A 24,182-nucleotide genomic window follows, 5' to 3' on the forward strand; every position below is an offset into this window, starting at 1 on the left:
TCTGATGTTTCTTAAACTGTATTGAATCCTTTTAAAAGTAACTTTCTTATGTTTACTACTTTTCTAAGGTTGAAATTTAATTTACAGTCTTTTTTGTAGATAAAGGTTCTTGCATTCCTTTATCAAGGTTGTCTCCTTCTACGTTCAGATAACAAAGGAGAGATTTTCCACTCGGCTGTTTCCCAAAACCTTTTTTCTTCTTCTTTTCTTGTCTCACTCTGTGAGGAAGTTAACTGTGTATCTCTTTCTAAAGTAGCTTTCTTCTCTATTCTATCCCTTCCTGCACTTTTGAACCAATAGGGCTTCATAAAATAGGGCTGAGTTTCTAGATTAAGATTAACATTGTTAGGATATGGTATAAGCCTAACGGGTTGTCCAGGCAATATATGTGTTCTATAAATTTAAATGAGTTCTGTAACTTTAAGATGTAATGCTGAGTAATTGTACTGCTGAGTCATTGTAATGACTAATGACTGCTGACTGACTGCTGACTGCAATTATACAAATTGTACTGTTGAGTCATTGCACTGCTGACTTCACTTATCTTAAGTGGATAATTACTAGTGTAAACTGTATATAAGGAGACAGCCGAGCTATAATCATTGTTTGTCAGAATTGCTTGACTTGATGGTTGGAACTGTTACCGTCATGTGTGAAGAAGTGGATGGATCTGCTACCATCATGATATGTTACCAGCATTGAATTGCTGTTTATTACCTACTGCTGTTTGTATGGTAAGATGATATTTGTAACTTCGGACTGATTTGAATGGCTAAAGACTTGGATTGACTAAAAGACTAGGCAATTGTTTTTCACTACAAAGTAAAAGCTTTGTTAAACCAGTTTGTATGTATTGTATTCATTGCTCTCAGTACCGTTTCTCTGTGCACTTACTCTGCTGGTTGGTAACACAACAATATACTTAACAAACATCCAATTCAGTCTATAAGTAGTTTGTATTTCCTACACCTGCAATTTTAGCCTAATCACTTTTTCTTACTTTCAGTTCCTTGCTTCTTCTTCACTTCTCTTGCAACTCTAATGTTGCATTTACATTTTCTGGTAATATTAATGTTAGTTTTAATTTATTTTGCTGTTTTCAGGTTGAGTTGAAGATATCCTTTACTGATTTTACTGTTTTAACAAGTTCTTGTAATATGAGATTTAGAAAGATTTTCTTGCAGAACCATTGAGTACATTAGCTGAAATCTAGAAAGAGCAAATTTTGGTATTAGTTGAAAATTAGTTCCTGCTTGAGATATCACAATTAAGCTTGCTTGCAATCTTCTTTTTCTTCCTATAGCCAGCGTAATAGGCTGGCTTTTAATGTTTTTGCTATAATGATGTGGACAATCCGCAATATATTTCAAAACCAATCTTTGTAACCATTAATGTTCAGTTCTATATTAATTATGAAAGTTATAAATATAATATAGGTCACCCTCTGTATTTTAAAATATTATTTTATTTATACATCATTAACCGTGTTATTAAAAAAGGTTAATTTAATTGTACACTAAACTCATTTGGGACTTTTGAACCCAAAATAGATTATTTAATTCTCTCTTAGTTTAATCTTGTTAAAATTAATGTTAAATTATTATAAAAATCTTGTCATCATTTTTGGCAGTCCTTGAAAAAACAAGGGGACATCATAAAGACAACATAAAGTAGCAAGAGTATCTTTAGTGATTGGTAGATTATACTCAGGAGGCTATATATGATATGTTGATCCATTCTATTTGTGAAACTGATTATCTCTTTAGAGCAATGTATTGCACTTAGACATATATATTGCTTCATAGTACCTACAACAGGCTCTAAGCAGTCTGCAGAGTCAGCATACTGCCCCTAACAATCTGTGTCCTCATTTTACTGATCTCGGAAGGATGGAAGGCTGAGTCAACCTTGAGCCGGTCAGAATCAAACTGATGGCAGTCAGCAGAATTATCCTGCAGTACTCCATTCTAACCACTGCACAACCATGGTGCTATAGCAGATATAGTATAACACACAAACGTCAAACTCACGCCATCACGTTGCCATCACGTGATGTATCAGAATGCTTTTTTCCTTCACTGACCTGGGGTGGGTGTGGCCTGTGCGTGATGCATCCAGCCTGGGGACACAGTTTGACACTCCTGCTATAGTAGATGAAAACTAATATGGGAAATTCCATCTATTTCATGTCCTTAATTATAACTGTGTAAACTGTGTAAAACTATTAATCATAAAATGGCAACATCTTGAAAATATCTAATTATAATACACAGATTTTATACAGTAGAATTTTGCTATGTAACTGTGCTCTACCTAGTTGTAAAAATGAACACTACAAAAGTGTAAATGTACATTTCAGAGTCCATCAAGACACTTATAGTCAAATTTAAAATCTATTTAAAATAATGGGAAAGTATAGAGACGGTCTGCCAAACTCCAGGCCCATGGGCTGGATGCGTCACACACTGGCCACGCCCATATCTGGTTTAGCAAAGGGGAAAAAAGCCCCAATATGTCACATGATGCCACCATGATGACGTGAGTTTGACACACTGGTATAAAGAATGTCTTTAACCATGAAAGACTTATTACCATTCTGATTTATAAAGAAAACTTTTGTACAACATTTTTTCCATATTAATTAAAAAATTAAATTGAAAGCTCATAGTTTAAGGAATGTTTTAGTAAGTACCAAATTTTTGTTACATTTTATGTAGATTTAAATGTACATTTCATGTACATTTTATGTTAAATTCTCTGTGAATTTGGTAGAGATGAAATTGTTTTTATTTGTTTTATTCCAAAGAAAAGTTTTCAGTGAAATTCTTAGTGTCAGAACTTTTAGAATCAAGAAAGAAATAATTATGTTTAGTTCAGGAATTTTCAACTTCATTTGTTGTTTGTTTGTTTGCTTGAGGCCACCAAACCTGTTCCTTGAAAACAAAATCTGGAACCTCTCATTAATAGGAAAACATTTCAATTCCAGTCCCTTAGCCTAGAATTGATACATTCCATTTGGCATTTACTTTAAAAATGTTCTTTAAGTTTGGGTAAAGATATATTATGGGCTTTCTTTTCATTGTCGATTCTATCCAATGAGAAAACACCTAATGTGACCAAGTCGTATGCCTCAAATTGGGCTGTTAAATCATGCTTCAGCTGAATATTTCGTTTTGTAAACTAAAGTGAGCAGACTCAGTTTGAAGCTGACAAAAATCATTAAAGTAATTTTTTAGCCCAGTGTTTCTCAACCTTAGCAATGTCAAGCTTTCTGGACTTCAGCATGGCTGACTATGAAATTCTGGGAGTTGAAGTCCAGACATCTTGAAGTGATCAAGGTTGAGAAACAGAGATTTTAGGCTTCTGAAAGGGTACAAAGATCGTCTCTTCCCCAAATGTTGCACTACAATGTGGGTTGAGTCAGGAAGCTAGTAAACTACTAACTGTCCTTCTGTTTCCATTTATATGTACTCATTTTATGTGTTTATGGCTATGTTTTGCTCATTTATTTCCTTTTATTTGTGCCAAAAAATTTTCATGTGTCCATGTCTCTGTCTATACTGTTACTTGTTTTCTTGTACTTGTTGACAGACAGACAGACAGACAGACAGACAGACAGACAGACAGACAGATAAATGGTTGGCCTAGTGTCTGGTAGGAAGGCCTGGTGTCTGGTAGGTTTTGTTTTTATGCTTGTTTTTACTGGTAGTTGTGAGCCATCTTATTTTAAGAGATAGATTGCCTTAATAAAATAAATAAACAAATATAATCATCACATAATTAATTTACAATCACTATTCTGTCTGGGTTTACCACTGATTTTAATGTAGAATTGTTGCAAATAATAAAGTATTCATGGATCTCAATATTAAAATTTGGTTGGATGGAAAATTTTGATAAAACCATAATGAACATACAATATATTTGACTGTTCTTTGTACACATTCCTATATTTCAAAAGAGACAAATACATCTTTTTACTAATTATTTTTTAATTAATTTCATTAAACCATGTCTTGAACATAAAATGTTCATTCATTCAAATGCAACCTTGCTTTAAAGAAAAAAGGATATGATTAATTAGGCAGAATCCACAGTATCTAAAAAAAAAAAGTAAATAATTTATTGAATATAATTTCTTTAAAACCAAGAAAATTTCCACCAAACAGATCAGAAAATTTACATGAGCAATTTTAAAATATGCATGAATTATAATTGTATAGCATTTAGAAATTATGAAAATAAATGAATATAAGACAACTCTTTATAAAACATGTAATGTAAAATGACCCTAAACTTTCTTCATGATTTATTTGTATAAATAACAATATGTCTATTACTGACTTTCTATTAAGTAAATAGAAATATCTATTTTATTAAATAAATATATAGGTATACACTTATATATAACACATAAACAAGGTAATATGTATTACAGTCTCATCATGCATACAATACTTCAGTATCACAAATGCTTTATTACCCTAAATTAAAATACTACATTAAAATAAAAATAAGAGGCTTTTTATAGTATTGAGATTTCTGACTTCCCAATACATTCAGAACCTCCAAAACATCATTATGGTTATGAAAATTTATGAAGCAAAAATTATTCTGGTACCATGTTTTCCTGAAAATAAGACCCTGTCTTATATTTTTTTTTGAACCCTGAAATAAGCGCTTGGCCTTATTTTGGGGGAGGCGTTATTATTTTGGGGTTCTTCGAGCAAGATGGGGCTCCTCTTGCCGTCTTACCTGATTTCAAGCTCTGTGTTTATATATTTTTGGGCAGGGCTTATTTTAGCGCATGCGCTCAAAAGCCCAATTGGGCTTATTATGAGGGGATGTCTTATTTTTGGGGAAACAGGGTACTTTAACCTTTTTTGCAACAAGTGTTGAAAAACATTTTTCTTTCTTTTGCAAGCATAACATTTGAAATAATGTTATATTTATTAATTTAAAAGCTAGTGTAACTAATCACTCATTGTATGATCAAGGTTGCTATAATGGATTATAGGAAATGAACCATATTTATTTATGACATTTAATTCCAGCAATTACAATGATGGAACTGCAATGCCTAAAGACTAATGAATATCTGACAGATAAGATTTAATTAATGACCATATCATAAATCAGCAATATGCAATGTGCTTTTTTTGTTTATTTGTTTCTACTACAATAAAGAAGACATCAGAATATTCTGCTACATACTGTTCCTTCTTGCTTTTTATTTATTGGCAGAAATAGGAAGGGGGAAGGAAAAGATAAAAAGATAAAGCATAGTTCAGGGCTCAAACATAAAGACATTTTTATTCTGCTGTATGAAAAATTCATAATAATGGGAAACTGACAATGCACTCCTACATCTATCAAATTCACCATGCAAAATAATATTTCCCAATTTCTATTCTCCTATATTGTAATAGATTCTCTCCATATTTTCTAATTTTATTTTCAGTTTAGTTCTTTTCTGTAAAATAAATTTTGCCATGGTCATTAACTCCTGTGACTTAGTTAAGAGCTAATAAATACCATTTATTTTGAGCAACATTTTACACAAATCCTTTTGCACAGTTAATTGATTGCTTATAAGCTAGTCCTCCCCATTATAGAAAATGCACTTCAACTTCCTCTAATTAGACATGAATAAGTTCACCACCATATCATCTATCTTGTCAATCAAAGAAAAGGAATGCATAATTGCAATGTTGAATCTTACTATATACAGTACCAAAGCCTCTTTCTTATATTCTTTCCTGACAGGATTATAAATGGTTTCTTCAATCATTGTAATGGATGAGAGAAACATAACTATAGGCTACATAGCATAAAGTACATTTACAGTAGCTAATTTCAATTTTGAGAAGAGAGAAAGAGAACCCATAAAGAAAAGAGTAGAAAGATATATGGAAGTTTATACAGTGTACAGTATATGGAAGCATCATACTCCAACAAATGAATCATCAATAGGCACATTGAGATAAACAACAATCAAAACAATTAGACAAAAAAAGCTAAAAGGAAACAAAAAGAGCAGAACTCCTTGGCAGCAATCAGCCACTAGTTTAGCAGGAATTAACACCAGGAGCAACATCAAATAAGCAATAAACAACTGCCTAATCAAAGAACTATCAAGGAGAAAACAACCTCCCATCAACACTGACAGAGCAAGCCAATTGTATATAAATTGAGAGCAAACCCTACTTCTTCTAGCCTAGAAGGTATTACCTAACCGTGTAAGAAAACAAGCTCAGAGAGCAATAAGGATCCCATAAGAAGATAAACATATATACAATTTGCAATAATCTACCTGTATGTCAATTTTTTCTATTTAAAAAAACATTTAAAAAAATATTTGTTCGATCAAAAGCCAGTTTCCACGGCTGAACAAATCAATTAAAGTTTTGTATCAGTTCCAATACAGAACCTGCTTAGAACCCGTTTCTTATGCAAAGGTTATTTCATGAGGTGCTATTAAGAAAGGAGTAGGGGAGAACTTTTGACCATTTTGCACTTTGGACCACTTTAGGAAATAGTTTGAAGATTATTTTAACCAGTAAAAGCTTAATGCATGCATTGCCAATTTTTTTTTGTTAATTTATTAAAAATTAATAAAACAACCAATAATAATAATTGATGTCATAGACTTGAGGAGTTTGGGAACTGAAAAACTAGAACAACAACAAAAAAACATTTGTAGGTCATTATTTGCTTATTTTTGCATTAATCCTCTTTCTTGTGTTTTTCTAAATACTAAATACTTGTAAATACTATTGTGAAGATTACACCACTGCATCCTGCTCCCATTTTTGGCATGAAAAAATATACAAATGCCTCCCCCCCCCCTCAAAAAATATAGAAAACAAATATTTTTGAATGAAATAAGCTATTTTTTGTCTTATTAATTAAATACGTCTCCTACTTTTGATTAGAAAAACAGCATAAGAAAAAAGAAATATATAAAAGGATTATATGAATATGCAATAGTTGTAAAAGAGAATGAAAATGTATTAATAAGAGACAGCTAATGCTATATAAACCTATATCTGAAATCTAAGAAGTATGGGAAAATTATAAAGTCAAGTTCCAATATATAACTCATTATCTCTCACATCAACAACATATTAACTTTGGCTGAACTTTATTAATTGCAAGTCACCTTAGTTTCATTGGCATTTAATTTTATACATTATGTTTAATACCCACTATTAATCTCACATAAATCGAATCAGTGACTCTTAAGACCTGAATTGTTAACCTTACAAATATTAGAGTCAAATATTGGACTTCATTTTATGTTTTGTGTTCCTGTTTCAGATGGAGAATTTATTTAGAAAAAAAGAATCCAGCATTTAATATGGTTGACACTATAGCAAAGCCTTTCTATAATCAATAAAACATTTATTTCTGGTGTTATTTTATTTTCTAAATTATCCATAATATCGGAGCAATAATTCTTTGATCTTTTCTAAAGCCAGTTTGAACATCTGACATCCATTTTTACCTGTAGAGCTTTAATCTGCATTGGACAATCTTAAACATTATTTTTAGAACATGTTAAATTAAAGATTTTGATAGTTTGCATTGTTAAGTTTCCTTTTCCCTGATATCACTAGGCAGATCAATCTTTTCCAATTGACCATTGTGTTCTTCTCCAGGATTGTTTGCATAGTTTGGATACGATCTTCATTGATTCTTCTTATTCTGTTGTTAGCCTCTGACTCAGTAATGACAGAAGCATTGATCTAATTTCAACTTCAATTACCAGACAGTTTATAAATATAGAATATCTTCTGAAATATCTTGGATATTGTCATCTCTGCACAATTTAAGTATATATCTTTCATTTTTGTTCTGGTTTTCTTGAAATCAAGTTATTATCTACCCAATGGCATATTTTAGTAAACCAGTTAGCGGTTGGAATCTATTTCTGAATACTGATACCTTTAGGAAGAATTCCTTGTTTTTCTATGTCTTTGCCATCTTTGATGTCTTTGTGATACTGCTTGTCTCTTGGAGCAGCTCTCTGATATTCTTTATTTAGTCTTTCCTAACACCTTTTTTGTTTCTTGTTTCTTTGTTTCATTTCCATTGTTTGTTTTGACATTTCCTTTCTTCTGTTTCTTGTTCTTTGGCTGTCTCTTTTCATATCTAACCTTAAAGTCTTTGATTTCATTCAACAAATTCCCTGATTCCCTATCATCAAAGTTCAGGGTTCTAAAATAGTTCTTGATGTTTTCTTTGAGAATTATATCAAAGAAACTGACTGGCTTTCTTGTTCATCTTTCATCGGGATTTGGTATTTATTTAATTATCATATTTGTATAGCCATCCATTTCACAAAAAGTCATACAAAAAGTCTGAGTGGCATACAATTAATTAATTTAATTTAATTAAAAAAGAAAACAAATAAACACATATAAAAGAAATCATTATTAAAAAAATATTAAAAACTGCATAAAACAAAGAGGAGGATGTTAACCTGATTAAGTGAGCCATAGTAAGAACTCCCCGCTCCTTGGGACCCACATGCCTGATAAGATAGTCATGTATTCAAGGATTTGTGGAACATTAAGGGGATGGAGCTAGCCAGGTGCCATGGCAAAGAAGGCCCACTTTCTGGATTTGCCAAATCCCTGAAAAATGCAACCAGGAGCATACCTTCTCTGCTACACCTTATGCAAAAGGAGAGGCAGCAATGGTGCCTCAGATAACACAATCCCATGCAATGAGAGATTTATTTATTTATTTATTTATTTATTTATTTATTTATTTATTTATTTATTTTCAATTTATATACCGCCCTTCTCCCTGAGGACTCAGGGCGGTGCACAGCCAGAATTTAAAACATGAAATACAAATATTAAAAACAATTAAAATCTATATAAATTTGGCCCAAAATTTAAAAAACCACAAACCAATTAAACATTTAAAAATTTTAAAAAATTTCTTCCTAAGTCAGCCCAGCTTGCTGGAAAAAGTGGGTTTTAAGGGCACGGCGGAAGGCACTGAGGTCTTGGATTCTCCTTATCTCTGGGGGCAGCTGATTCCAGAGGGTAGGTGCCCCCACAGAGAAGGCTCTCCCCCTGGGGGTCACCAGCCTACATTGTTTGGCTGATGGCACCCTGAGGAGGCCCTCTCTGTGGGAGCGCACGGGTCAACGGGAGGTCGTCGGTAGCAGCAGGCGGTCTCGAAGATAGCTAAGCCCTATGCCATGGAGCGCTTTAAAGGTGATAACCAACACCTTGAAGTGCACCCGGAAGACCACCAGGAGCCAGTGCAGCTCGCGCAGGAGCGGTGTTACATGGGAGCGCCATGCTGCTCCCATCACTACCCGCGCTGCTGCGTTCTGGACCAGCTGGAACCTCCGGGTGCCCCTCAAGGGAAGCCCCATGTAGAGAGCATTGCAGTAGTCAAGGCGAGAGGTGACGAGGGCGTGAGTGACTGTGCACAGGGAATCCCGATCAAGAAAGGGCCGCAACTGGTGAATCAGGCGAACCTGATAAAAGGTCCCCCTGGTTACAGCCGTCAGATGTTCCTCCAAGGATAGCTGCATATCCAGGAGGACTCCCAGATTGCGAGCCCTTTCTGTGGGGGCTTTTATAGGTCAAAACCAGTACCTTGGATTGCATCTGGAAGGAAATTAGCAGTAATGCAGCTTGCAGACCAGATGTGTAACATGTGCCATTCTAGGAGCACATATAACTACCTATGCTGCTGCATTTTATATTGTTGCATTTTATACATGAGCAATTCATCATCTGTTCCACAATCAACCCTTAGTCACACGTTTATTATAAGTGAGCATTATCATCTGAGTTCCAATAGCCATTTTTATTTCTGTATGTCCATCTGGTTATGTCTTTACATATTAGCATCATTTTGGTTGATTGACTATCATCATCCATGAATGATATGCTTATATCTTTTGGGAGGTAGAAATTAGATAGGTGGGTGGATAGACAGACAGACAGACACATGATAGATAGATAGATAGATAGATAGATAGATAGATAGATAGATAGATAGGGGCATATATACCATGCTTTATTAATATTTAGAGTTAGATTTAATGAACTTTGCTCTGCTATAGATAAACAAACAATCTCTCCTATGTGTATGGGCTATCACCAGCAATACATTTCTATAGCTATAAATACCACTTGTGGCTACAGAGTTCAGATTCATACGGTGTATGCATGCATTTATTGCCTTTAATATTTAGGAGTAGCTGTAAAAATGTCCTTGAAATTAAGCTGAAATATTTTATAAATTTGTCACAGAATGTTAACTCAGGTAATGAATTGCTGTCTGGTATGGTGATTAAAGTGTTGAACTATCACTGGGGAGACCCAGGTTAGTTCACCTTCAGCCACAGAAGTTCAGTGGGTGACCTTTCAGCAGTCAGTCTGTCTTAGCCAAAGTTCTTGTTTTGAGGAAAAATAAGAGGGAATAGGACATATTGGAGCTTATGAAGGAAATATGAAATATACATCAAAGAGATAAAGAAGTAAAATATGATGTTTTCTGCAGTTGAACATTAAGATTAACAAAAATGAGAGACAAGATTTTTTTTTTTTTTGCTTTGATACATATCTATATGCTGTATGGATTCATGAGAAAATAACTGGACTCTGCCCTTTAAAATTTCCTATTTAAGATCTTTGGTTACTTTTGGAATAACTGCTCATATTAATGTGTTTCATACTCTGGAAAAAACATTGCTTTCCAAGTACTTCGGTAGCTTAGCATTAATTTGATTTTAATGCCTCACAGTACATTAGTAGGAAATTTTACAGATTTTGTTTAACTTAAAAGAAATCCTTCACATTTTATAAAAATAATTAATTGGCTGAAATAATTGTATTACTGTCTTACTGTATTACTGTCACCTGTTGGGATGATCTTGGTTCCCACAAGAAAACTTTTTGTTTCAACTGTTAGCTGGTCTACCTACTTTCCCCTCCCATTTCCCTCTCAGAGTTCATGACAAGTATGAGGCTTCAGCCAGGTTCGCTTCAGAGTTGTGAAGTTGTGAGACATGTGGGAAAGATAAAGGGGGAGACTCAGTGGTAGTATTCAGCTGGTTCTATCTGGTTCAGGCAAACCAGTAGCAGTGGCGGCGGTGGCAGGAGGCTTTGCCACCTGTCCATCCGCCCGGACGTCATCATGTCCCATTTTTGATGCTCTGTGCATGTGTACCGGTTCACATTTGCGAACCGGTAGCGAAGGTAAGTGAATATCACCGCTAGGGAGACTTATTTAAACAGAATATATATAAAATTCAGTGATGGCTATAATATTAATAACTATAATTAATATTAATAACTATAATTACTGATTATATAATATGTTATCTTCAGTATTGGAAGTACCTATAGTGTTAAGTAACAGTTGCTTGGAAACCTGAACAAGATATTAAAAGTATGGCCCGCTTATGGGCTTCTTCTAATTCTCTTAGCTAATGTGGGCAAAAATATTAAATTAGATAGATCAGATCATGCCTTTTAAGGGAATAACTAATTGAACTGTATTGCAATATATAAACTATTCATTTATGTGCTAATTTCTCCCCCCCCAAAAAAAACACAACTATACAAAGTAATAAAATAAACTGAGAAGGCTTAATGGAACAGGTTAAACTCTATTGGCAATGAATTCTGAATATGCAATGGATTTTGGCTAAATAAATAATCTGAAGCAGAATAAGGTTTAAGAAAAGAAAAGAGTTGCATTGTTGATCTCTAATAAATGTGTCAAAAGTCTATTAGTGAAATTATAGACTACATGCTTAATAGTTCTATCTATTCATCTTTCTTTCGTCTCCCTTTCTTTTTAATGGGATATCTAAAATAGACCCATATGACCTATTGGACTTTAAATTAACTGTGACTCAACTATATTGATTTTCTCAGACTACTCTATATATTATTAAGTCTAGATCTAAGCTATGTATCTTGTGCAAACTGCTTAAAGGAAGCAGAGAAGATGTTAGTTTATGATGTAATATTAATGCCTAATTGGCTTTCCTAACTTGGAATTGCATTTTATTACTCTTACAGTCTTCTACCTACAACAGTGACATAGATAAACTCATTGAAATTAAATGTATAGAATTTACACTGAAAACTTAAAAACACAATGTAAGAATCACACTTGAAATTATATTTAGTGAATGTTAAAAGTGCTTATCTTTCTAGTTGAATATATAACACATTGGATTTAAACATTTTATCAGTTATGGTCTGGTATTCAAATGGAACTTTGATATATTTGTAGAAAGAATATCCACTCTTATTCACACATATAAATGATATTTCATTTAACTATTTTAATTATTGTATAATTAACAGATCAGTATCTCTAAATGATCTTCATTTATCCATAATGAAAACAAAACCCAACATTCCAAAATCAATGGATATAATATAAAAAGTAGTGCATGGCAACAGAACTCTTAATTCTGTCACGTTCTTCCATTTTCCTCAAAATAATTGGTATTTAACATTATCCAACGTACAATTTTATTTTTAAGAATATGCTCTTACTTTTGACCAGTTATTTCATTTGTCTGCTTTTTGAACTCTTAATTTAGAAAATTTATGCATGAGTTGAAACAAAAAAGTGTGCTTAAATTTGTACTCAGACATGAAAATAACAATATAATTTAGTTATAGATCAGACTCTATATATGTCAAACTCCAGGCCCGTGGGTCAGATGCGTTACATGCTGGCCACGCCCATGGTTTAGCAAAGGACAAAAAAGTCCCGATATGTCACATGACGCTGTTCTGATGCCGTGAATTTGACACCCCTGTTATAGATCATATATGTCATTTAATTTCTTGAATTGAAATTTGAACTACTTTCAGACAAGTGCATTTTTTGAAAAAAAAAGAAAGCAGCTAAGTTAACATAACTGGACAAATCACCAATTAATTGTCTTTTAAAATATCCTTCATTCCTTCCTTTTTTTTTTTGCCTTCAAATCAGTCTTGACTCTTTCCAAGCTTATGCAGGATTGTATGTGGATTCCTGTCTGCACCCCAATAACATTTTCAGTAGCCTTCTTCATAAGTTGAGAAAGAATGACTGCCTCAATGTCACACAATATTGGTTTCTATGTCTAACACAGAATGAGGGCTCAGGTTTCTCCATCAGCTTAATCAATAAATTATGCTGATTGTCATTAAACATCAGCAATTGCTTTTTGTTGAGAAATAGGGTGTTATGTTCAATAACTGTTTAAATTATGGGGTTATTTATATTTATGTTCTTTATCAATCCTTCTAATGCTAAAAAAGGTATCACTATCAAAATGTATGGCTACAAGGCTGCAGAGTTTATTAATTCAGCTACAAGTGACATTTCTGCAACTCCACTGTTGCTGAAGACCACAGAAACACTAAGACCTCATCTAGCCCATTGCATTTAAGCCTTAAATTTCAATCTACCCTTCATTTTCAAACTTTGGACTTTAGTGACATCAGCAACATTTAAAGATGATTTTTGCCTTACGTTTTCCACAGGCTATTCTCCCAGTGTTCAAGTTTCTGAGTTCATTACTTTTTACCCGTAGGCTCATGTCTATCATAAAGGCTGCCATTGAAGACACAGAGAGATCTAATAAGATGTTCTAAAACAGTCAGCTAAAAACTGGGCAAAGATACTGTTTTCAAAATTTGGCAGAGGGAAGGGGAAAAGACTTGAAGTGTTTTACATACCAAAGAAATTAGGAGTGATTATATTTTATAAAGATTATCGAAGTTTAGGAAGGCTCTGCTTTGTCTAAAAACACCAATGAAATCAATATTTCATTTACAGTCACAGGTCCTATATATCTGAATAAATTCACTCTAGCTCTTGTTTACATTTGCTGTCAATGTTTCAAACTGGCAACTAGCTCATGGTTAATTATTTGATTCTCTACTGTGTCTCAGAGCACATATCTATATAGTACTGTAAACATTTCTCTGTTTTTAAAACTTCCATATAAAATTAGTTCAAATTGTGAATCTTGGAATGCTGCAGGAGTGAAAAGTGTGATGCAGTTTAAAAAGTCAAATGCAACTCTAAATTTCATCAATACGATTATACTGTGTACATTAAAAAAATAATTATTTTGCATTGGTCAACACTTACTAAGAATATGTATTCATTTCTGGGCATCACATTTTAAATGAATTCTAACAAACTGAAGCATGTCCAAAACAGAACAGCCATATATTCTGTTATAATAATGAGCCTGCAAGGAAAACACTTATGAACAATTGTTGGCACATTGAGAATGTTTAAGCCACAGAAAAGAAACTGAGATGAGGTGTGTTAGGTGTCTTCAAGTAGTTGAAGGATTGCTATGTGGAAGACAGAGTTTTGTTCCACAAGTTAGGATGAGAAATTAAAATAAAAATTATTCCTTATATGAAAAACTTCCTAATGGTAAGAACTATTAAGCAGCATAATCATCTCTGCTGGAAGAATTTAAACAGAGGTTAGGTGGCCATCTATCAAGCTATATTGCTGGAGTTCAACTAAATAGTACCAAGTTTTCAAATTAGAGCATATCATTTTAATTTTTCCAGCATTTACAGGTAGTTCTTGATTTATGACCACAATTGAGCCCAAAATTTCTGTTGCTAAGTGAAACATTTGTTAAGTGAATTTTGCGCCATTTTACGACCTTTCTTGCCATAGTTGTTAAGTGAATCATTGCAGTTGTTACGTTGGTAACATAGTTGTTAAATGGATCTGACTTTCCCATTAATTTTGCTTGTCAAAAGGTAGCAAAAGAGGATCGCATGATGTTGGGACACAGCAACAGTCATAATTATGAACCAGTTGCCAAGCATCTGAATTTTGATCACATGACCATGGGTATGCTACAAAGGTCGTAAGTGCGAAAAATTGTCATAAGTTGGCAATGCATGAAAAAATTGCCAATTTTTTCAGTACCATTATAATTTTGAACTTTTATAAATAAACTGTTGTAAGAACAGCTATAGAAAACTTTCAAAAGTTTGTGCAGATACAGGCAGATAATCAACTTTTTTTATAGCTATATATCTATCCATTTTTTAGGATACCATAGGGCCGTGTTGGTGAACCTATGGCAGGCGTGCCGGAAGTGGCACGCAGAGCCATTTTTCCGGGCACGCGAGCCGTCGCCAAGCTCACTTGAAACTGCGCATGCGCCCCAACTGGTGTTCAGGCCTCTGGTGTGCCTGCATGCAATTCAGGGGACCCAGCTGGTTTTCAGGGCTCTTCTGCACATGCGTGCGTGTTTGCACACATGCATTGCATGCACAAAAGCTGTGTGCATGCGCAGATAGTGTGGTTGCATGCGCAGCACATGGGAAGCAGCCGTGCATTACTGTGGATGGCACATGAGCATGTGCAGGGCGCGTAGCGCATTCCTGTTCGGCACTCGGTAAGTAAAAGGTTCACCACCACTCCCATAGGGCAAAGGTAGACAAATAATTGCTTAGGACTATAAGTAACTCTTGATCTAATACCATGTGCCCTTCAGCCTAATTTATAAATTATAACATGAGACAGCTTGATAAATATTTAAACCATAAATATTAACTATTCCTTCTTTTCAATATATTTCTTTATATATTGGAGATAAGGAATCCCAATATATATATTGGGGCTAAGGAACTGGAGTTTCATAAAACAAAACAGAGTGTATGAAAAAACGGGTGTGGGTGTTTCCCACCTATTCTTGGCTATTGGCCCAACTACGGTTTTATTGCTCCCAACCTTAAAACAGACTGTTCTTAATATTTCAGGTGCCATAATACTTCCACTTTTTCTGCGTAGTTGGGGAAGTTTATAGATGTTTTTGTACATTTATTCTGGGTACCATTTTTCTTTTTCCTATCTAACGTGAATTATGTTTTTCATAAGGATACAAAATTGGAATTTATTTTCACATGAAATATTTCTGCCATATTTACAGAAAAAACAGCATATGATGAAATGAAGCTGAACAACAATCAAAACAATTACTGTACAATATTATATTATATGATGCAATAATTACTTCCAGCATTTTATGTTCATAACTGGGCATTACCAATATACAATATACTTTTTTAATAAAGCTATTCAATTGTTCTTTAAAATGATTGATATTTAAATCCCAATGTCTTTCATTTAAACTGAGTTTAAAACTAAATGACAGCTATAAAAATATTTTCATACACAGTCAATATCTGTGCTAGTGGCACTTTCCTCTTTAAAAAAGCATCCTTCTGTCTGTTTAAGAGACATACACAGGCAGTATAGGTTATACAATATGAACATTTAAATGAAAAAAAGCTAAACCATACTCCTTAGGACTGGTATATTAATGATTTGCCTGCACTACTATTTTGAGTATTTTCCTATTATTTCTGTGCATGTATGATAGTGGCATTCATAGATCAAATTACAACTGAAAGACCAACTTGGCAAAATATATTTTTTTAAAATGATGAACTTTGCCTTGCTATATAATTTCCTTTATTTTAAACAACTTGCAAATAATGCTTGCAGAACATTTAGTTGCAGATTAGTGAATTATAAATACATTTATAAACTAAAATCAACAGGCACATTTTCAAGTTTTAAGACTCTGGACACTTTCACACCATCATCATTTAACACTGTTCAATCCCCCTGAACAGTTGGAGATGACTGTAATCATCTTTCTTTGCACTGATCTGCAGAAATTGCCATGAACCTAAGAGTGTTCCAGTCAGCTGGCCCACTGGAGAGTACAAAGAATTAAGTACTCCTGCTGCCAGTTCTTCTGTAACAAAACTTTCTCAGCCTATTCAATGTAAGAAAGAAATAAACTAAATTGGTGCTCAATTTTCAATCTCTTAGTTCACTATTCTGATCATCATCCTTCTTCCTGACCCCCTGAAATCTGACTGATTATTCTATTTGAAAAAGCAAAATTCTTTTATATTTAGAGCCCCCTTTTTCTGAAATGAAAGTATTTGGCCAATTTTGGGAGGTTTTTGTTTTTCCCAGGAGCTATAACCATGGTTACATCTTTCACTTTTGGCTGTAATGAAGAATAGCAAATATTATAATATATACAATAGGACTATGTAGTTCTTTGAAAAGATGCTTCACAGTGCCTTGAGCTAATCACATAATACCTGTCTGCAATTTTTAAAGCAACTGTGTTTTAAAGCAGCTGTAGCACAATTTTGGAAAAGGCAGGAGTTGAAATCAGAGATTATGTGTGCACTTTAGCATGCCTGGAAACATCTTTTTGCATTTAAATATAAAATGTTTCCCAGCTCTAATAAACAGAAAGGCACCAGAAACATGAATTCTATTGAGGCCATGAAACAAGAGATTTCTAAAAGTAAACAGCTCACCACCAGTTTAACAGGCCAAAGGCCTTACTTTCACTTGGTATAAACCACAATAGAACCATGACTTCTGATTTGGATGGTTATTCTTGGCAAAATGAGAATCTCTTTTTCCCCCTCTCTCATTTAAGTTGGGAATAATATATGATTTACAAAAGGTAAAAAAAGACATTTAACAAAAAATGAACAGCAAAATAATGAGATGCTTACAGTGAAAAATATGCCAACAAGATTTTGAGGGATCAATATATTGTTTATGATAGTAATGTGACCAGGAGTTGTTTTTTTTTTAACCAAACAGACAGGAAATTCCCAAAAAATTGGCAACTGCAAACTTGAGATGTGGGGAGAAACCTTAAGCTACCATGCAAGCCAGAGGAGGGTTTCAGCAGGTTCTGACCAGTTCTGGAGAACCAGTACCAGAAATTTTGAGTAGTTCGGAGAACCGGTAGTAAAAATTCTGACTGGTCCCGTCCCCATCTATTCTCTGCCTCCCAAGTTCCAGCTGATCAGGAAGAAATGGGGATTTTGCAGTAACCTTCCCCTGGATTGGGGAGGGAATGGAGATATTACAGTATCCTTCCCCTGCCACGCCCACCAAGCCACGCTACACCCACCAAGCCACACCCAGAGAACCAGTAGTAAAAATTTTTGAAACCCACCACTGATGCAAGCAGTAATTACAAACTATACCACATTATTGTCAAGAATAGCAAATAGTTGTGTGGATAAATCACCAAGAAGTAAGATCAATTGGAAGAAGTAAGTAACCGTAGCTCAAAACATGTCACAATATACATTAAAATAACAATGAAACAATGAAATTATAAAATAGAGGAATACAGTAGTATATGTACTTAGGCTACAACAGAATAAAGTCAAAACTACTAATAAGTATTTCTTTCTACTTATTTAAATGATGGCAGAGAAAAGTTTGGTTGCTGACAGTTTGAAACACATCTCCAAAATCTTTCAATTTTTCAAGACAGAGCTGTTGAATTTATCTGCCATTAATAATTTGACCCTGGTTTCATTATAAATGAGGCAGTAAAGGACATCATGGATAATATTGTCACTTGACCAACAGGGATAGAGAAATTGCTCAACAGGAAGGATGTTCTTGATATGCAGCCCCATAAAGCATCTGGGCTACCACTTGCTTTGAAATATTTTAAGTACAAGGGAACTTAAATGAGATATTATTTCTACCAGAACCCAACATAATTTAGTGCTAGGAAGCTATTATTGAGCATTGTCTCAAATTGTCAATCTATCTTGAAACAATGAATCAGGGAAGTGTTCAAAATAAAACTCATTGTGTCCATGAGTGACTTCAGATATCCTTACACAGATAGGGTAATAGTCATTCCACAGAGATATAATTTATGGATATTTTAAATTACTGTGCATTGAATTATTGGTCTTGGAGCCAAAAAGGCTGTAATTTACTATGAACTTAATTATAGTAACTCTTAGAATAAAATGTGAGATGAACTGAATGGAAACAAAGTATAGAATTATCAAATGTAATTGATTTATAAGTGAAAAGTTATCAGGGATATCTGTCCAAGACTGTAATGTTTGATGCTTAAAAACTGAAACCTTCAATACAAAACCTAAGGGTGCTTTTTTCAAGAAGCAACTGGACTTTCTGGCTTTTCTTTGAAGATGTTTCGCTTCTCATTCAAGAAGTTTCTTGGAAGACAAGTGAAACATCTTCAAAGAAAAACCAGAAAGTTCAGTTGTCTCTTGAAAAAAGCACCTTTGGGACAACCAGGACCTGGATGACTGAGAATCTCCATATACATCAATACAAAACTAAATTTAAAAGAGACATGGGCTATCACCAATTATTCTAGAATACATTTGATACTTTTAAAACTGTAATGAGGTAGTATATGGCTCAGATCATGAAAGACTTCAACAGAACCCAAAGGTTAACATTACTGTTAAATGTAGCTGTCTGAGATTTCATTCTACAATAATTTTTCAAGCAACTTGCAGACTACATTGCAACTATATCATTAGAGGAGTCCTTCATGGTCTTTTTTTTCCACAGGTCCAAAGTAGCAAGGAAACCTACAGAATGAAGCATCTTTTATTGTCTCAAAAATAAAATAAAAACAATATGAAATGAATCCTAAAGGAATTTTAATATACTTTGATAAAGTGATGAGGAGAAGAAAAGCTTTTCTTATACTGCGGTATTCCATACTAAAAAAAAAAAAAAAGGTAATATTTTCTATGAATAAACATACATTTATTTTAAATGTAATAGAATTTTAAATTTTAATTGCAATTGGTTTGGCATTAAATGTAAATGTACATATGGGAATTAATTTCATAAAGTAATTGACTGTAATTATTGGCAATCAATGTGACTTACAAGTTCTATTATTATGTATGAGGGATTGTTTCATTTTGCTTGACCATGAAAAATAAAATACAATTTTAACTTATATAAGCTGAATATTGGGAGCCAGTTTGGTGTAGTTTTAAGGCTTCAGGCTAGAAACCAGGAGACCAAGAGTTCTAGTGTTACCTTAGACCAGGGGTGTCAAACTCGATTTCATTGAGGGCCGTATCAGAATTATGTTTGACCTCAGGGACCAGGGTGGACGTGGCCAGTTTGACATTATTCATGTCAGGGGCACCTATGGTGGCCCGAGACCTCTGTCAGCAAAAACTCCTGCAACCATCTGCTAGTGAAAAGAGCTCAGGACGATCGTGGATGGCTCTTGCGAGGTCTGTTTTTGGCTGGTATGGCCTCCTGCAACCATCTGCCAGTGAAAACTTTCACTGGCAGAGGCACCGTGGGCTGGTCCTTCACTGTTTCCAGGAGGTGGCCTGAGGGCCTTGAGTTTGATACCCCTACCTTAGACACAAAGTCAGCTGATTGGTAGTATTAAATCAGTCAGTTTCTCTAGGAAGGAGGAAACAGCAAACCATTTCTGAAAAACCTTGAATCTCTGACTGAACAGAAAAAAAAAAAGTACATTTACCTAATTTAATTTTTCATATACGTATAAACCTAAAAGTTGCATTAATTTTTTTAAAAAAATTCATTCAGTGGTGGTAAAACTGGCTATTTGTAATTAGCATAAAAACTGTTAAGTTTTTCTTCAGTTGGTTGGTTGGATGTGCTTCTAGTCAGCAGAGTGCTAAAATATTTTCTGCTTCCATAATTCTATTTATTTTTCAACATTTGTTAAAACTAGCTATTTTATTAAATGCACGGATATATTTGTATATTGATTTTTAGAAAGTATGTAGATTTTGAGATAGAATACTCCAATGTTTTGGTAATCTAAACATCTATTAGCATATGCCTACAAATATTAAAACATATATAACTTAAGCCTATCAAGCATTTCTTGAAAGTGTGAAATACAGTTCTAGTAAAACAAAACAGAAGTGTGTCCAGACTTTAAAATATGTACTTCCCAAACTACATAGGTATGAGTGAAGCTCTTTCAAAGTTAGGATAGACAAGTGTACCAAAGCTCTGGCTTTCATGCAAGCATTCAGAAAAAGAGGCACTTCATTTCCCAGTTGAAGTATTGGTAGTATCTGCAATTCACTTGCCCATTCAGGAATATCCTTCAAAGCAGCTATATCAAAGGCATGGAAGCCTTGACACTTTCTGAAGAGTCTTTTTAAAATACTTTGCCAAGGTTGTTTGCAAGTTTCAATAAATATCAAGATGGCAACCACAAAGATAAGTTGAAGCTCCATTCTTTTTCTTATGTGAGTCATAGATCAAAAACAGGCAGAGCTTTGATCTCACTGTTGCAGCTGCCGTCTCAACCTTTTTGACCATATGCTACATTAGCCCAGTGCATATTGCCTAGAGAGTATTTTTGAATTTTAAATGAAAACAATTCTGTGTATTAAAATGCATGGTAAGTCTGAGGTAAAATTTTATCAGATTTAATTTACCATGATGGTTTGTTCTAATTAGCAGTGTATTGAAGTTAGTAGGTTATTCATTTATTTATTTACTTGCTTGCTTTGAAACATCTATAAAGAATTCCTTGTAAAATTAGTAATATGCTTACATTTAAAGCACTAAGGGGCTAAGAAGATTGAGAACAAGAATCTTTGTAGTTTTAAACTATAAAGTTTTTTTCCTGCACACAAACTTAAGCCATTATATTTTTATGCATTCCATACCTTGAGCATATTTGAATGTGTTTACACAACTTTTACACTTATCAAAACTCATAGTCAAGTTTCCAAAAAGAGACAATTAATAAACCATTATTCTGTCCATCTGTTGCAGCATTTATTGTTGCCTTTATTCTCTCTCCAAATATGTTGTAAAAGGCCTTCCCTTTATTTTGGCATTGCTCTCAAATATGTTAAATCTATTTAAGGACTGTTGGAATAAAAATCTAGGCCCGGTTCCAAGCTGGGAATAAAATGGAGGCTGATTGGAAAGAAAGATTCTGTTTATTGATGAACAGAACCAATACACACACAGTGTGCAGTTCTGGGACAGCTGACAAATGGAATTGAGAATGGGTGGGTTTTATACCTTCTGGATTCCTATGGGGTCATGTAGAGGTCATGGCTGGCTCTATGGGCAAAAGGGGAAATGCAAATCCTAAGTGTTTGTCTGAGCTAATCTTGTCAAATTTAGGTTTGTTGCTTATCTAAAGCTTCAGTCTGAACCAGTCTTTCTAACTGGAGTCCCAAATCTTCATTTCTAAAAGCTAGCCTCAGTTTTTGCTTGGGGCTGAGAGACCGTAGCTGGTTTCTGCCTCCATTAAGATCCCCTACCCACATTTCTCCTTTAGGGGAAATATTCTATCCTGCCTTTTTTAATATTCCCCAAAATATTTCATTCTCTAGGAGGATGGGTGGGTGATGACTTTCTACAGGGCTTATGTGCCACATTAAATTTTTGCACATAACGAAAATGCCAAAATTACGAGAATTACCAAAATCTCTAACTTTTGGTCTATGTGACTTTGCACTCTAAAATCCTGCATATAGAAATCGGTATAGAAATCGAATAAAATAAATAAATAAATAAATAAATAAAATACGATATCTCTGAACAGATGCTGAAAAAGAGAATAAGAAGAATATCCAATGTGTTATTGGAGGCAAATCTTTCTTACATCAGTTATAGATCTTGCTATAAATAATCCATAGAATCTGAAATAAATTACACAAATCAGCTGGTAAATGAATAATATAGATAACACTTTTTTCTGTAAATAAAATTCAAAAAAAATCTTACTGCTTTTCAGCGAACATGCCAAATTTCACATTTTTTTAAAAAAAAAAATGTCTAATAGTACAACTTACATCATTGTTTATTAGGAAGGGGGTATGAATTCTAACAGAATGCAATAGTTAATCTTATGTTATCTATACCTTCAAAATAAAGTTAATACCTCTAGTAATTCACATGAGCCTAAATGGTAACAGATCAATTTTGTCCCTTACGATTTCAGCTTCCTGACAGCAAAATGATTATGAACTGCCTGGAGGCATAGCTTTTCTTTTAATAAAATGTTGAAAATTCAAACCTTCAAGTATAACTATTCTTTGGTGGCATGATAGGAGAAAAATGGAGTGTACTTATTAAATTGTCAGAACATTAAAAGTCTATAAATCTTAACGATTAAACTGTAGACCAGCTAAATTTTATTATGTGCATGTGAGTTTGGAGAAGAAAGCTACAAATAGATAGAACAACCACAAAGACACCGACATAAGACTGTCTCTTAGACACATTTTAATGAACAACTATCAGCATATACTTATACATCAGGAATAAAATAAAAATAACACAAAGAAATTGAGGACGACACAAAAATATTTGCAGAATCCATAGATAGCTTCTCCCTCCATTAGTGTGCTTTTTTGTGTGCATTTTTAGAGGAATGCCTGCTTGCATGGAGGCTGGAGTGATTCTGGACCTGGACCTGAATTTGGACTCATTTGGACTATTTAGGATGCATTTCAAAAGGATGGGGAAAATGTATATTATGAGGCTTTAAGCTTATAGATATGAGATAAGATATAGGATGAAGGAACGATGGTGTGTTGTTGTTTTTTTGTATTTTTTAAATAATCAGTAAAGTAAATGAAAAGAATATGAAATTGAGTTATTATTTAATGTTAAAATATATACAGGTAGTCCTTGACTTGCAGTCATTCATTTAGTGACCAATCAAAATTACAGTGGCATTGGAGAAAGTGACTTATAATCAGTATTCACACTTACAAACATTAGCCAGGTAATAAAAATTTGGGCACTTGGCAATTGTTACAGTGTCAGCATCCTGGGGTTCTTTAATCATCAGTTGCAATCTTCTCATTCTGAAAAGTAAAATCAGTCAATGGATGAAGCCATATTTGCATAATGTCCATGTCATTCACTTAACAACCATGGCAAAAGAGGTCATCAAGTCTGGATGAAGTCATATAACAGTTGACTTTCTTAGTAATGGAAATTGTGGTCCAATTGTCTATGGAGCTTCTCAGTCATCCAGGTCATGGTTGTCCCAAAGGTGCTTTTTCAAGAGGCAACTGGACTTTCTGGTTTTTCTTTGAAGACATTTCTTCTTCAGTTTCTTGGATGAGAAGCGAAATGTCTTAAAAGAAAAAAACAGAAAGTCCAGTCGCCTCTTGAAAGAGCACCTTTGGGACTTCTGGTCCAGTTGTGGTTGTAAGTCGAAGACTATCTGTATATTGTTGTCTCTGATAGAATTTAATGGAGCTTGATGATTAACACTGAATGATGATGCCTTTGCCAACTTGCAAAGCTTTCAAGTTGCCATGAGTGGGAGG

At 34.0% G+C, this 24,182-nt stretch overlaps 1 long non-coding RNA gene across 4 annotated transcripts; it reads left to right on the plus strand.

Moving 5' to 3' along the window:
- The first annotated feature begins 607 nt into the window (after positions 1 to 607).
- LOC117680244 (uncharacterized) lies at positions 608 to 22,890 on the plus strand. Of its 4 annotated transcripts, none has more exons than XR_009621217.2 (4): positions 608 to 734; positions 14,784 to 14,893; positions 19,435 to 19,607; positions 22,841 to 22,890. It is a non-coding gene; the product is annotated as an uncharacterized LOC117680244 (long non-coding RNA). The 4 variants fall into 4 exon arrangements; XR_004595588.3 differs by having other exon boundaries at positions 14,784 to 14,890; XR_004595586.3 differs by having other exon boundaries at positions 14,784 to 14,877.
- Positions 22,891 to 24,182: the final 1,292 nt, after the last annotated feature.

The sequence above is a fragment of the Pantherophis guttatus genome, chromosome 8 (genome assembly GCF_059756535.1).
Source record: "Pantherophis guttatus breed Tessera chromosome 8, ASM5975653v1, whole genome shotgun sequence".
Lineage (NCBI taxonomy): Eukaryota > Metazoa > Chordata > Lepidosauria > Squamata > Colubridae > Pantherophis > Pantherophis guttatus.